This window comes from Ranitomeya variabilis, chromosome 2 (genome assembly GCF_051348905.1).
Source record: "Ranitomeya variabilis isolate aRanVar5 chromosome 2, aRanVar5.hap1, whole genome shotgun sequence".
Lineage (NCBI taxonomy): Eukaryota > Metazoa > Chordata > Amphibia > Anura > Dendrobatidae > Ranitomeya > Ranitomeya variabilis.
In genome coordinates this window covers 1,113,346,069-1,113,363,227 of record NC_135233.1, presented here as the reverse complement: position 1 = coordinate 1,113,363,227, position 17,159 = coordinate 1,113,346,069, and the positions used below count along the sequence as shown (strand labels likewise).

The following is a 17,159-nucleotide window of genomic DNA, read 5'->3' as shown; positions in this document are numbered from 1 at the left end:
CTTTTTTCCTGTAGATCCTAAAAAGAAATGCGCAGTGTGGCTTCTGGGATGCTGGTCGTAGCGAGCGATGCAGTGATGGGTGGGGCGCACGTGCCCATCAACATAGAGGGATGACAGGTGACATTTTTATTATATATACCTAGATTGTATATACTTAGATAGAACTCTGCCCCAGTACCCCCTGATGAAGCTGCATGCGAAACATGCGCTGGGGTACTGGTTTTGTACATTATGGCACGTATATATTACACACACACACACACACACACACACACACACATCTAGACTTGCTATTTAAAGTGGTATTTGTGATAACAATGTGCCCGTTACTAACCTATAACCACAATGTCGTTTAATTGTTTTTTAATGTTTGCTTTAGTCTTTTTCTTTTTTATGTTTTTTTTGTCTGTCTTAATAAAGATGGATGAATTATTACTGCGAGATATTTTTGGATTATATTTCCTATTTTTCTAGTTGGTGTCAATGGTTTGGATAAGACCCTACATAGAGATCTGAGGGGGCAGTCAAAATGTTCAAATGCATTGGGAAAGTGCTGAACGGAGGGAGAATAGCAAGGAGAAGACCCCTGGAAGCATCTCTGACCCCAGATCGCTGCTGAGAACAATGGGGTCACACTTTGACTCCACTTTAAGGACTGACAAAACATTTGAAAGATATGAGAAATTGGAGTTTACAGGGAAAAAAAAATATTAAACATTCTCTCCTGTACAGGTCCTTCTCAAAAAATTAGCATATAGTGTTAAATTTCATTATTTACCATAATGTAATGATTACAATTAAACTTTCATATATTATAGATTCATTATCCACCAACTGAAATTTGTCAGGTCTTTTATTGTTTTAATACTGATGATTTTGGCATACAACTCCTGATAACCCAAAAAACCTGTCTCAATAAATTAGCATATCAAGAAAAGGTTCTCTAAACGACCTATTACCCTAATCTTCTGAATCAACTAATTAACTCTAAACACATGCAAAAGATACCTGAGGCTTTTAAAAACTCCCTGCCTGGTTCATTACTCAAAACCCCCATCATGGGTAAGACTAGCGACCTGACAGATGTCAAGAAGGCCATCATTGACACCCTCAAGCAAGAGGGTAAGACCCAGAAAGAAATTTCTCAACAAATAGGCTGTTCCCAGAGTGCTGTATCAAGGCACCTCAATGGTAAGTCTGTTGGAAGGAAACAATGTGGCAGAAAACGCTGTACAACGAGAAGAGGTGACCGGACCCTGAGGAAGATTGTGGAGAAGGACCGATTCCAGACCTTGGGGAACCTGAGGAAGCAGTGGACTGAGTCTGGTGTGGAAACATCCAGAGCCACCGTGCACAGGCGTGTGCAGGAAATGGGCTACAGGTGCCGCATTCCCCAGGTAAACAGCGGCAGAAGCGCCTGACCTGGGCTACAGAGAAGCAGCACTGGACTGTTGCTAAGTGGTCCCAAGTACTTTTTTCTGATGAAAGCAAATTTTGCATGTCATTCGGAAATCAAGGTGCCAGAGTCTGGAGGAAGACTGGGGAGAAGGAAATGCCAAAATGCCTGAAGTCCAGTGTCAAGTACCCACAGTCAGTGATGGTGTGGGGTGCCATGTCAGCTGCTGGTGTTGGTCCACTGTGTTTCATCAAGGGCAGGGTCAATGCAGATAGCTATCAGGAGATTTTGGAGCACTTCATGCTTCCATCGGCTGAAATGCTTTATGGAGATGAAGAGACAAGGGGGCGGTCCCTCCGTGTGGTGGGAGACAAGGGGGCGGTCCCTCCGTGTGGTGGGAGACATGGGGGCGGTCCCTCCTCCCGAGGAGACAAAGGGGCGGTCCCTCCTCCAGAGGAGACAAGGGGGCGGTCCCTCCTCCAGAGGAGACAAGGGGGCGGTCCCTCCTCCAGAGGAGACAAGGGGGCGGTCCCTCCTCCAGAGGAGACAAGGGGGGCGGTGCCTCCTCCAGACGAGACAAGGGGGCGGTGCCTCCTCCAGAGGAGACAAGGGGGCGGTGCCTCCTCCAGAGGAGACAAGGGGGCGGTGCCTCCGTCCTGACAGTGTGCGGCCCGCGGGGAGGACACACAGACTGCAGGGAGGGAGCAGAACACCGGACAACCGGCCACTCTGTGCCTGAGAGAGAGGAAGCCATGAGTGCACAGCCTGTGTGAGAGCTGCGCCCGAGTCCTGGCTGCTGTCACCTCACCTGATACCGCAGAGAGGCCGCAGCCGTGTGAAGACGTCCTGTGTGCAGCGGCTGACACCAGAGACAATAGCAGGCACCCACTGCACTGCGAGAGCTGCAGGACCTGCCGTGACGTCAGCACCAAGTGATCGCGGGGCGGGGCTCTGCAGGAGGTGGTAGTGAAGGACCTGTGGTGACGTCAGCGCCATGTGATCGCGGGGCGGGGCTCTGTAGAACAGCGCTGGTGAAGGACCTGTGGTGACATCGAACTCTGTGACCCTATGTCATAATAGTGGGCGGAGTCTGGCTCAGGCCAATCACCAGTGGAGGTTGTGGTCACGTGCGAGTGGGCGTTACACTACAACCTGTACAGTCCTGCTAAAAGAGAACACGCCCATAACACGTGACGGAAGTGACGTCACACCCGGAAAGAGCCCGTACATTCCAGCATCTCCCGCAGTGGGTGCCTGCTATTGTCTCTGGTGTCAGCCGCTGCACACAGGACGTCTTCACACGGCTGCGGCCTCTCTGCGGTATCAGGTGAGGTGACAGCAGCCAGGACTCGGGCGCAGCTCTCACACAGGCTGTGCACTCATGGCTTCCTCTCTCTTAGGCACAGAGTGGCCGGTTGTCCGGTGTTCTGCTCCCTCCCTGCAGTCTGTGTGTCCTCCCCGCGGGCCGCACACTGCCAGGACGGAGGCACCGCCCCCTTGTTTCCTCTGAAGGAGGGACAGCCGCCTTGTCAACTCTGGAGGAGGGACCGCCACCTTGTCAACTCTGGAGGAGGCACCGCCCCCTTGTCTGCTCTGGAGGAGGGACCGCCCCCTTGTCTGCTCTGGAGGAGGGACCGCCACCTTGTCACCTCTACAGTAGGCACCGCCCCCTTGTCTCCTCTGGAGGAGGCACCGCCCCCTTGTCTCCTCTGGAGGAGGGTCCGCCCCCTTGTCTATGGAGGAGGGACCGCCCCCTTGTATTCTCTGGAGGAGGGACCACCCCCTTGTAACCTCTGGAGGAGGCACCGCCCCCTTGTCTCCTCTACAGGAGGCACCGCCCCCTTGTCTGCTCTGGAGGAGGGACCGCCCCCTTGTCTGCTCTGGAGGACGGACCGCCCCCTTGTCTAATGAGATTGGACCTGTCTGTCCCCGCATGGAGGGCCCTTTTTTTTTTACTCCCACACCCTTCTCCACCAGTGACTCTCCTAGTTATACCCCCTAGAGCGTATGGGACCACATATTATTACACCCAGACCCTTCTCCACCAGTGACCCTCCTAGTTATACCCCCTAGAGCATATGGGGCCACATATTATTACACCCAGACCCTTCTCCACCAGTGACTCTCCTAGTTATACCCCCTAGACCGTATGGGGCCACATATTATTACACCCAGACCCTTCTCCACCAGTGACCCTCCTAGTTATACCCCCTAGAGCACATGGGGCCACATATTATTACACCCAGACCCTTCTCCACCAGTGACTCTCCTAGTTATACCCCCTAGAGCACATGGGGTCACATATTATTACACCCAGACCCTTCTCCACCAGTGACTCTCCTAGTTATACCCCCTAGAGTATATGGGGTCACATATTATTACACCCAGACCCTTCTCCACCAGTGACTCTCCTAGTTATACCCCCTAGAGCATATGGGGCCACATATTATTACACCCAGACCCTTCTCCACCAGTGACTCTCCTAGTTATACCCCCTAGAGCGTATGGGACCACATATTATTACACCCAGACCCTTCTCCACCAGTGACCCTCCTAGTTATACCCCCTAGAGCATATGGGGCCACATATTATTACACCCAGACCCTTCTCCACCAGTGACCCTCCTAGTTATACCCCCTAGAGCACATGGGGTCACATATTATTACACCCAGACCCTTCTCCACCAGTGACTCTCCTAGTTATACCCCCTAGAGCATATGGGGCCACATATTATTACCCCCAGACCCTTCTCCACCAGTGACCCTCCTAGTTATACTCCCTAGAGCATATGGGGCCACATATTATTACACCCAGACCCTTCTCCACCAGTGACTCTCCTAGTTATACCCCCTAGAGCATATGGGGTCACATATTATTCCACCCAGACCCTTCTCCACCAGTGACTCTCCTAGTTATACCCCCTAGAGCATGTGGGGCCACATATTATTACACCCAGACCCTTCTCCACCAGTGACCCTCCTAGTTATACCCCCTAGAGCACATGGGGCCACATATTATTACACCCGGACCCTTCTCCACCAGTGACTCTCCTAGTTATACTCCCTAGAGCATATGGGGCCACATATTATTACACCCGGACCCTTCTCCACCAGTGACTCTCCTAGTTATACCCCCTAGAGCATATGGGGCCACATATTATTACACCCGGACCCTTCTACACCAGTGACTCTCCTAGTTATACCCCCTAGAGCATATGGGGCCACATATTATTACACCCGGACCCTTCTACACCAGTGACTCTCCTAGTTATACCCCCTAGAGCACATGGGGCCACATATTATTACACCCAGACCCTTCTCCACCAGTGACCCTCCTAGTTATACCCCCTAGAGCACATGGGGCCACATATTATTACACCCAGACCCTTCTCCACCAGTGACTCTCCTAGTTATACCCCCTAGAGCATATGGGGCCACATATTATTACCCCCAGACCCTTCTCCACCAGTGACTCTCCTAGTTATACCCCCTAGAGCATATGGGGCCACATATTATCACACCCAGACCCTTCTCCACCAGTGACTCTCCTAGTTATACCCCCTAGAGCATATGGGGTCACATATTATTACACCCAGACCCTTCACCAGTGACTCTCCTAGTTAAACCCCCCTAGAGCATATGGGGTCACATATTATCACACCCAGACCCTTCTGCACCAGTGACTCTCCTAGTTATACCCCCTAGATCATATGGGTCACATATTATTACACCCGGACCCTTCTCCACCAGTGACCCTCCTAGTTATACCCCCTAGAGCATATGGGGCCACATATTATTACCCCCAGACCCTTCTCCACCAGTGACTCTCCTAGTTATACCCCCTAGAGCATATTGGTCAGATATTATTACACCCAGACCCTTCTCCACCAGTGACCCTCCTAGTTATACCCCCTGGAGCATATGGGTCACATATTATTACACCCAGACCCTTCTCCACCGGTGACTCTCCTAGTTATACCCCCCTAGAGCATATGGGGTCACATATCACACCCAGACCCTTCTGCACCAGTGACTCTCCTAGTTATACCCCCTAGAGCATATGGGGCCACATATTATTACACCCAGACCCTTCACCACCAGTGACCCTCCTAGTTATACCCCCTAGAGCATATGGGTCCACATATTATCACACCCAGACCCTTCTCCACCAGTGACCCTCCTAGTTATACCCCCTAGAGCATATGGGGCCACATATTATTACCCCCAGACCCTTCTCCACCAGTGACCCTCCTAGTTATACCCCCTAGAGCATATGGGGTCACATATTATCACACCCAGACCCTTCTCCACCAGTGACTCTCCTAGTTATACCCCCTACAGCATATGGGGTCACATATTATCACACCCAGACCCTTCTCCACCAGTGACTCTCCTAGTTATACCCCCTAGAGCATATGGGGTCACATATTATTACACGCAGACCCTTCTCCACCAGTGACCCCCCTAGTTATACCCCGTAGAGCATATGGGGGTCACATATTATCACACCCAGACCCTTCTGCACCAGTGACTCTCCTAGTTATACCCCCTAGAGCATAAGGGGCCACATATTATTACACCCAGACCCTTCACCAGTGACCCTCCTAGTTATACCCCCTAGAGCATATGGGGTCACATATTATTACACCCAGACCCTTCTCCACCAGTGACTCTCCTAGTTAAACCCCCCTAGAGCATATGGGGTCACATATTATCACACCCAGACCCTTCTGCACCAGTGACTCTCCTAGTTATACCCCCTAGATCATATGGGTCACATATTATTACACCCGGACCCTTCTCCACCAGTGACCCTCCTAGTTATACCCCCTAGAGCATATGGGGCCACATATTATTACCCCCAGACCCTTCTCCACCAGTGACTCTCCTAGTTATACCCCCTAGAGCATATTGGTCAGATATTATTACACCCAGACCCTTCTCCACCAGTGACCCTCCTAGTTATACCCCCTGGAGCATATGGGTCACATATTATTACACCCAGACCCTTCTCCACCGGTGACTCTCCTAGTTATACCCCCCTAGAGCATATGGGGTCACATATCACACCCAGACCCTTCTGCACCAGTGACTCTCCTAGTTATACCCCCTAGAGCATATGGGGCCACATATTATTACACCCAGACCCTTCACCACCAGTGACCCTCCTAGTTATACCCCCTAGAGCATATGGGTCCACATATTATCACACCCAGACCCTTCTCCACCAGTGACCCTCCTAGTTATACCCCCTAGAGCATATGGGGCCACATATTATTACCCCCAGACCCTTCTCCACCAGTGACCCTCCTAGTTATACCCCCTAGAGCATATGGGGTCACATATTATCACACCCAGACCCTTCTCCACCAGTGACTCTCCTAGTTATACCCCCTACAGCATATGGGGTCACATATTATCACACCCAGACCCTTCTCCACCAGTGACTCTCCTAGTTATACCCCCTAGAGCATATGGGGTCACATATTATTACACGCAGACCCTTCTCCACCAGTGACCCCCCTAGTTATACCCCCTAGAGCATATGGGGGTCACATATTATCACACCCAGACCCTTCTCCACCAGTGACTCCTAGTTATACCTCCTAGAGCATATGGGGTCACATATTATTACACCCAGACCCTTCACCAGTGACTCTCCTAGTTATACCCCGTTAGAGCATATGGGGTCACATATTATTACACCCAGACCCTTCTCCACCAGTGACCCTCCTAGTTATACCCCCTAGAGCATATGGGGCCACATATTATTACACCCAGACCCTTCTCCACCAGTGACCCTCCTAGTTATACCCCCTAGAGCATATGGGGCCACATATTATTACACCCAGACCCTTCTCCACCAGTGACTCTCCTAGTTATACCGCCCTAGAGCACATGGGGCCACATATTATTACCCCCAGACCCTTCTCCACCAGTGACCCTCCTAGTTATACCCCCTAGAGCATATGGGGCCACATATTATTACCCCCAGACCCTTCTCCACCAGTGACCCTCCTAGTTCTACCCCCTAGAGCATATGGGGCCACATATTATTACACCCAGACCCTTCTGCACCAGTGACTCTCCTAGTTATACCCCCTAGAGCATATGGGGCCACATATTATTACACCCAGACCCTTCACCAGTGACTCCTAGTTATACCCCCCTAGAGCATATGGGGTCACATATTATTACAACCAGACCCTTCTCCACCAGTGACCCTCCTAGTTATACCCCCTAGATCATATGGGTCACATATTATTACACCCAGACCCTTCTCCACCAGTGACCCTCCTAGTTATACCCCCTAGAGCATATGGGGTCACATATTATTACTCTTAGACCCTTCTCCACCGGTGTCTCTCCTAGTTATACCCCCCTAGAGCATATGGGGTCACATATTATCACACCCAGACCCTTCTGCACCAGTGACTCTCCTAGTTATACCCCCTAGAGCATATGGGGCCACATATTATTACACCCAGACCCTTCACCAGTGACTCTCCTAGTTATACCCCCCTAGAGCATATGGGGTCACATATTATTACACCCAGACCCTTCTCCACCAGTGACCCTCCTAGTTATACCCCCCTAGAGCATATGGGGCCACATATTATTACACCCAGACCCTTCTCCACCAGTGACTCTCCTAGTTATACCCCCCTAGAGCACATGGGGCCACATATTATTACCCCCAGACCCTTCTCCACCAGTGACTCTCCTAGTTATACCCCCCTAGAGCACATGGGGCCACATATTATCACACCCAGACCCTTCTCCACCAGTGACCCTCCTAGTTATACCCCCTAGAGCATATGGGGCCACATATTATTACCCCCAGACCCTTCTCCACCAGTGACTCTCCTAGTTATACCCCCTAGAGCATATTGGTCACATATTATTACACCCAGACCCTTCTCCACCAGTGACTCTCCTAGTTATACCCCCTAGAGCATATGGGGCCACATATTATTACACGCAGACCCTTCTCCTCCAGTGACTCTCCTAGTTATACCCCCTAGAGCATATGGGGTCACATATTGTCACACCCAGACCCTTCTCCACCAGTGACTCTCCTAGTTATACCCCCTAGAGCATATGGGGTCACATATTATTATACGCAGACCCTTCTCCACCAGTGACCCCCCTAGTTATACCCCCTAGAGCATATGGGGTCACATATTATCACACCCAGACCCTTCTCCACCAGTGACCCTCCTAGTTATACCCCCTATAGCATATGGGGCCACATATTATCACACCCAGACCCTTCTCCACCAGTGACCCTCCTAGTTATACCCCCTAGAGCATATGGGGTCACATATTATTACACGCAGACCCTTCTCCACCAGTGACCCCCCTAGTTATACCCCCTAGAGCATATGGGGGTCACATATTATCACACCCAGACCCTTCTCCACCAGTGACCCTCCTAGTTATACCTCCTAGAGCATATGGGGTCACATATTATCACACCCAGACCCTTCTCCACCAGTGACCCTCCTAGTTATACCCCCTAGAGCATATGGGGCCACATATTATTACCCCCAGACCCTTCTCCACCAGTGACCCTCCTAGTTATACCCCCTAAAGCATATGGGGCCACATATTATCACACCCAGACCCTTCACCACCAGTGACTCTCCTAGTTATACCCCCCTAGAGCATATGGGGCCACATATTATTACCCCCAGACCCTTCTCCACCAGTGACCCTCCTAGTTATACCCCCTAGAGCATATGGGGCCACATATTATTACCCCCAGACCCTTCTCCACCAGTGACCCTCCTAGTTATACCCCCTAGAGCATATGGGGCCACATATTATTACACCCAGACCCTTCTGCACCAGTGACTCTCCTAGTTATACCCCCTAGAGCATATGGGGTCACATATTATTACACCCAGACCCTTCTCCTCCAGTGACTCTCCTAGTTATACCCCCTAGAGCATATGGGGCCACATATTATTACACCCAGACCCTTCACCAGTGACTCTCCTAGTTATACCCCCCTAGAGCATATGGGGTCACATATTATTACACCCAGACCCTTCTCCACCAGTGACCCTCCTAGTTATACCCCCTAGAGCATATGGGGGCCACATATTATTACCCCCAGACCCTTCTCCACCAGTGACCCTCCTAGTTATACCCCCTAGAGCATATGGGGCCACATATTATTACACCCAGACCCTTCTGCACCAGTGACTCTCCTAGTTATACTCCCTAGAGCATATGGGGCCACATATTATTACACCCAGACCCTTCACCAGTGACTCTCCTAGTTATACCCCCCTAGAGCATATGGGGTCACATATTATTACACCCAGACCCTTCTCCACCAGTGACTCTCCTAGTTATACCCCCTAGAGCATATGGGTCACACATTATTACACCCGAACCCTTCTCCACCAGTGACCCTCCTAGTTACACCCCATAGAGCATATGGGGCCACGTATTATTACACCCAGACCCTTCTCCACCAGTGACTTTCCTAGTTCTACCCCCTAGAGCATATGGGACCACATATTATTACACCCTTTTCCACCAGTGACCCTCCTAGTTACGTAGCCCCATATGCTCTATGGAGTGTATTATTACACCCAGACCCTTCTCCACCAGTGACCCTCCTATTTATACCCCCTAGAGCATATGGGACCACATATTATTACACCCTTCTCCACCAGTGACCCTCCTAGTTACACCCCATAGAGCATATGGGGCCACGTATTATTACACCCAGACCCTTCTCCACCAGTGACTCTCCTAGTTATACCCCCTAGAGTATATGGGGCCACATATTATTACACCCAGACCCTTCTCCACCAGTGATCCTCTTAGTTATACCCCCTAGAGTATATGGGGCCACATATTATTACACCCATACCCTTCTCCACCAGTGACTCTCCTAGTTATACCCCCCTAGAGCACATGGGGCCACATATTATTACACCCGGACCCTTCTCCACCAGTGACTCTCCTAGTTATACCCCCTAGAGCATATGGGTCACACATTATTACACCCGAACCCTTCTTCACCAGTGACCCTCCTAGTTACACCCCATAGAGCATATGGGGCCACGTATTATTACACCCAGACCCTTCTCCACCAGTGACTCTCCTAGTTATACCCCCTAGAGCATATGGGACCACATATTATTACACCCTTTTCCACCAGTGACCCTCCTAGTTATACCCCCTAGAGCATATGGGACCACATATTATTACACTCAGACCCTTCTCCACCAGTGACTCTCCTAGTTATACCCCCTAGAGCATATGGGACCACATATTATTACACCCTGCTCTACCAGTGACTCTCCTAGTTACACCCCATAGAGCATATGGGGCCACATATTATTACCCCCAGACCCTTCTCCACCAGTGACCCTCCTAGTTATACCCCCTAGAGCATATGTGGCCACATATTATTACACCCAGACCCTTTTCCACCAGTGACCCTCCTAGTTATACCCCCTAGAGCCTATGGGGCCAGATATTATTACACCCAGACCCTTCTCCACCAGTGACCCTCCTAGTTATACCTCCTAGAGCATATGGGGCCATACATTATTAACAGGGCTGTGGAGTCAGAGTTTGGGCCTATTTTGGTGGAGTCGGTATGAAATGGACTGACTCCTAAAATATATAATAAATTGGGTACAGTAGTTTAATGCAGTTTGTGGGGAATACTTTTATCATAAGAATTTGGGAAGGTTATGAAATGTCCTATAAATGTCTGTCCTATTCCTGATCTAAGGTCTAGACTTTTAGCTGAGATGAATCTGTGCTGCAGTTTATGTTCATGATAAGTAGTGAGGCTCCTCTGCAGATAAGGGGAAAAATAACACACACACAGGGAAGGAATGCCTGCATTCATCTCAGAACTTCTGGAGTGAACAGGAAAGCATAAGGAAGGTCAGTACTTCCTAAAGGAGATCTAAACGTTCAACTGTGCATAAATCAATAGTCCAGTATATGTTGTCTCTGAGGTTTTAGTTTGTTTTTCCTCTCAGCTCATGTTTGGAGAAATTATCTGCTCTGATGACTTATATACGCTATACTCAGACAATAAGGGGGGAAACTTTTCTAACATCTCAAATTCAGAAATACAGTATCAGGATCGATGAGAACATCATATATCATGGTTTTTTAGGGTTAACTCCTGTAGCCTCACACTGATCCTGGGTGGACTTTTTATAGCCTCCATCTGGGAGTGTCCTTTGTCAGTGATACTTCCGCCCTTGGCTAAGTGTATTGACCCCTGAGTGTGTTTTGTGCTGTGTGCTGGTTTGCTTGATCTCTTGGCTCTTTGACTCGGCCTGCTCTCTGGATACTGTTTGTTGGGTTCCCTCTCTGTACTTTGTCTGTTCGGTATTGACCTCTGCTTGGCCCCTACTATCCTTTCTGTCTAGTCCCTTGGTACCGTTACGCTGTCCCGTGCTCTGACCCCGGCCTGATCTGTTCATGTCTCTGTCTGTGCCCCTTGGTAGCTCTGTTCTGTAGTTACCTTTCTAGGAGTTTTCCTTCAGCTCCTAGCTCACCAGCAGTCAGGCCTGAAGCAGTCTCTCTCCAGTCTTGCTTGCCCTGCATTTCTGGGAGTCTGTGGCTCTCTCCAGGTCCTATTTTCCCAGGAGATAGCATTGGTGAGTGTCACTCATATCTCCCTGCTTGATAATCATATATATTTGTGTGTGTTCTGCAATATGATTCAGCACAAACACGCTTCCTCCCTCCTCTCCTCTTCATAGACTGTGAAGACATATGATGTGAAGCAATTAGTGCGCTGTACCCTGAGACAAGCCTGACATTGAAAGTTCAGCATAAAGCTATCTAGCATATTTTACAACTTTATACTTATCTGTCCTATTGATTTATGCAAAGATTGTTTTATTTCTATCCCAAATTATACAGTGCGCGATTCCCTATTCTTGCAAGAATTACAAAATATTTTTTTTTACAGGACAAAATTATTTTGAGAGCAAATTTACATAATTACAAAATGTCTAAGAAGCATCTTATGAAGTCCCTGTATTTGAGCATTTCACAGTGACAAGGGATAAAGAAAAAACCTTGTGTGTCACTGTGTAAGTGACCCAGATGAAAACAAATGCTGTGATGCCAAAATCAGTGCATACGGGTCATAAAATAAAAAATAAAGATTATTATTATTATTATTATTCCATATCAAGTGATCCAAATAGGAATATTTTTTTTACCTTACATCTTTAGATTTTTTTCTTTTTTTGTTTTTATGAAGTACAACTTTAGTTAATTACAAATTAAAAGTTTAGAATTTTTTTCTTCATCAGTTAATTTTTTACATATTTTTAAAGTTTTAAAAAAGTGCAGATTTTGGCCTGGTATGGCTTTACATTTTTTATCATATCTCGAGGTAGAATTAAGATATAGAGGTTGGAGAGGCAGCATTTTTCTCAGAAAGGTAGCGGCTTTCATTTGATATGTCACAAGACTGTTTCTTTATATTTTGTTTTAGTGAAATCAAACATTTTGATGCGCAATTCTGAAAAAAACGTATGTTTTAAAATTGTGAAAACATGCATGTGTGTTACTTGTGTTCTTGTTTATATTTATACAGGGATTCAACTTGGGATCTATCACATTTGTATTTTTTTTTAAGCCTTGAATCATCTGATTTTATGTCTGTGTGAGTTTCTTCCCTTTTTCTTTTCAAATTACAACTTATTGCATTCAACATTTATATGTAACAATAAAGAAACACAAAAAACAAATACCGAAGTGCCAGAATAATTACATCTTAATCATCATAACTACTGGCTCAGCATTTTCAACCTGAATTCATTGAAGAAGCTAAAAGATAAAAGGTGATCACATCCTCAGGAGTGATTCTCTAAATACAGTCTGATCCTAATTATGTTAAAAACAAGATTAAAAGAACCAATATTTCTACCACCTATTTATACATATATATCACTAAACCTGTCATTTCTGAAGTGTTTAAGAAGAATAGTCCAGTAGTTAAATCCTCGTTCTATAAAATATGAACTAATCAAACAATTAATAGTAGGTTGTTACACTGGCCTGTTATCATCAATGTGTCCCTTCTTGTGGGTGAAATGTCATCTTGCCCATAAGCGCTCACTAGCAATGGCCGTTTCCTTCTGTGTCAGAGTATGTGCGGCTGTCATGGTGCTCGGCTCCACCTGAGTTAGATCTGATTTTTGTAACTCTTACAATGTCTGATTTTCTTGGATACACAAAGGACGGCGCTGGACCAGAAGGTGCAGAAAAGTCCTTTCTACGTCTTCATTGTCACAATCTTTGGAGAGTCCAGTAGCCGCCACCAGCACCGATCATATTCACAGGTCACATCACCAGTTATCTTGTGCCGCCTTCTACCACGTCATGGACGTCACTGTCTTTATTTCCACTACATGGGATGACAGTCCGGTATTGCTGAGTCCCTGTGACCGATGTTATAACAATCTCTCCTCCTCTTTGTAGTCCTGGTTTGTACAATACATGAACTGGATGGTAAGAGTATTTTTCTCCCTCCATTTGAGGAGTTTCCTCGGTGATAAGATTTGGTGTGAATGTGGCCTCTGGAGCTGCCGGCCGGTCATCTGCTCTGTAGTCACTGCCCCTAACAAAGCTTCTCCTCTGTCCTCTCCTGCTTCTAAGCTGTAACATAATAAAATAATACAGGAATATCTAACAATCACGGATTATTTGGTAAATATGGACCCCACACTTCTACACCACAGGCTGAACAGACCTGAAATCAAGATTTTTGAACTGACACTGTAATAGTTTTATTTTTTAAAATATGATCCCATCATGATCCCAGCTTGTATTTTGGTGCAGAAGTGGCTAGGAGCATAGCAGGTACATGTGCAGGTTTTGAAATTTTTAAATTAAACGTTTTTTTCGGAAATGCGTTTTAAAGTTTTGCACTTGCGTTCGCTTAGGTAAAATATTATTAAAGATACTCTTGTGACATATCTGGTGAAAGCCTGTACAGATCTGAGTAGAATTGTGTTTATTTTGTTTCTCTATCTCTTTTCTAGCCTGAGTTATGGGGAGAAATGTAAAGGCAGGCAACACCAAAATTCGCACTTTTTCCGAACTTTGAAAATCAATAAAAACATAAAAAAAAATATCTAGAATTTTTTTTTCTTCACATTGTGCATTCTCTGACACACTATTACCAAATAACAAAATCTCAAAAGAATTAAAAATATAGTGGTAAAAATCATTGGTTCACTTGACATGGAATGACCCATACTCAGGCAGTGGTAAAAATGCTCCTTCAAGAGCTTCCAATCTAAAAAGACATTTACAACGCTGCCACCCAGAAGTTTATAAATCTGTGATTGAAAAAGATCACAGCAGCACAAGAAACCAGAGACCAGCACTTCCCACCAGGCAAAGGAGGAGGAAAGAGCGTCTAAAAAGTCAGTTACAAGATATTTTGTAAGTGACAAAGTTACCGTAACAATGACAGCAGATGTGTTTAAAAGACAGATCATCGAGCTTGTTGTGAAGGACTGTGTACCATTATCATTATTTGCATGACCAGCTTTTACAGCTCTTAATGGAGAAATGGCTCGCAAGCTTGGTGTTTCTCTGGAGAGAAAGAGTTAGAAAATTAGTGATTGAAGAAGCCCTTAACTAAAAGGAAGATCTTAAAAAGACTCTCAGGAGCTGCTTTGTTTCTTAAAATGGATGCCTGCACACATCACAGAGTGAACTATTTTGCTATCAACGTTCGATATGTTTGTGACAACAAACAAGACGCTGGCAGTAAAAAATACTAAGGCTACTTTCACACACAGCATATTTGCTGCGTATTTTTACGCGCGCGTATTTTGCTGCTGCTTTACCTGCGTTTTTTTACGCAGGCAAAAAACGCAGCTGCTTTCACACACTGCGTTTTTTGCTGCGTTTTTTGCAGCTGCGTTTTTTGCAGCTGCGTTTTTTTCAGCATTGTGTACTGAAAATAAAGTTTGTTTGAAAAAAAAAAAAAAGGGGGAAAAAAAAAGTAATTGAGGTCATTTCCTGTCTTTATGACTCGGAATACAATACACACTGGAGTTAACATCATGTCGATTCTGCCAGCTGCAATGGCCATGAGCCAAAGACGCCTCAGCAAGCGGAACAGACATCAGCTGGGGTTTACTAACCCCACTGTCACTAACCCCAGGTTACTAGGGCAGGCGTCAGTCAGACCCCCCCCCCTCGTAACCCTGTACGGTAAGGGTATGTTCACACGATCCTGATTTCAATCCTTTTTTTTTCAGGACAAAAACCGCAGCTCTTGGCAGAAAACGCAGGTGCGTTTTTGGTGCGTTTTTGATGCGGTTTTTAGTGCGTTTTTTTATGCAGTTTTCTCTGCAGATTGTCTGTGTTTGACACAAATAAAGCTTTAACTGCAGTGGGGGAAAATAAAAAAGAAATGATGTCATTTCCTTGTCCAACCCTTTTCTTCTTCCATCCTCCATTTTGGGACTAAACACCAAAATGAGTGGACGTGTTTTGAATGACAGCGCTCCGCAGAGTGCTGAGCGTAGGCCAGATCACAGCCCGCGGATCCAGCTCTATCCAGCTATTTAAGTCTACGTTCACATTTGCGGTCTGCGCCGCAGCGTCGGGCGCCGCATGCGTCATGCGCCCCTATATTTAACATGGGGGCGCATGGACATGTGTCGCACTTGCGTTTTGCGCCGCATGCGTCACTGCAGCGCACGCATCCGGCCGCAGAGGACGCAGCAAGTTGCATTTTTGCTGCGTCCAAAATCAATCAAAAAAAGGACGCATGCGGCGCACAACGCAAATGTGAACATAGCCTAAGTGCCACGTATTTCTTTGCCACGTATCACGTATTTCAGTGCCACGTATTTCAGTGCCACATATTTCAGTGCCACGTATTTCAGTGCCACGTATTTCAGTGCCACGTATCACGTATTTCAGTGCCACGTGCCACGTATTTCAGTGCCACGTATCACGTATTTCAGTGCCACGTGCCACGTATCAAAGTGCCACGTGCCACATATTTCAGTGCCACGTATCAAAGTGCCACGTGCCACGTATCAAAGTGCCACGTGCCACATATTTCAGTGCCACGTATCTAAGTGACACGTGCCACGTATCAAAGTGCCACGTGCCACATATTTCAGTGCCATGTGCCACGTATTTAAGTGACACGTGCCACGTATCAAAGTGCCACGTGCCACATATTTCAGTGCCACGTATCAAAGTGCCACGTGCCACGTATCAAAGTGCCACGTGCCACGTATTTCAGTGCCACGTATCAAAGTGCCACGTGCCACATATTTCAGTGCCACGTGCCACGTATCTAAGTGACACGTGCCACGTATTTCAGTGCCACGTATCACGTATTTCAGTGCCACGTATTTAAGTGCCACGTATCACGTATAAGTGCCACGTGTCACGTATTTAATTGCCACATATTTAAGTGCCACGTATCAAGATTTTCCATGGAGAACAGACACATCCAGAGATATGTCTGCTCTCCACGGCTGCAGCAACACACTGACAGGAGCCATAGTTCCTGTCGGTGTGTCACTGCGCATGCGCGAGCGAGTTTACCGGCGGTCATTGACCCCGGCACTCTCGCTTAACGGCAGTGCTGCGTGGGAAAGTTCAACGCAGCTGTACTGCTGTTAACCGAGACGCCGGAGTCATTGAACTCCGGAACAGTACGCGATACACTGCTAGGAGCTTCGCTCCTGGCAGTGTATCGCCGGAGAGCAGCCGAT

The 17,159-nt window shown here is 47.3% G+C and overlaps 2 protein-coding genes across 2 annotated transcripts in view; one reads left to right on the top strand and one right to left on the bottom strand.

Moving 5' to 3' along the window:
- LOC143808891 (uncharacterized) overlaps nucleotides 1–2,446 on the bottom strand; it is a 38,556-nt gene extending 36,110 nt beyond the window's left edge. Inside the window, exon 1 of the mRNA XM_077292069.1 lies at nucleotides 2,205–2,446. The gene's annotated coding sequence lies outside the window, so the exon portion shown is untranslated. The remainder of the gene's footprint in view (nucleotides 1–2,204) is intronic.
- The window catches only part of LOC143808883 (uncharacterized), a 145,460-nt gene continuing 130,682 nt past the window's right edge, over nucleotides 2,382–17,159 (top strand). Inside the window, exon 1 of the mRNA XM_077292052.1 lies at nucleotides 2,382–2,723. The gene's annotated coding sequence lies outside the window, so the exon portion shown is untranslated. The remainder of the gene's footprint in view (nucleotides 2,724–17,159) is intronic.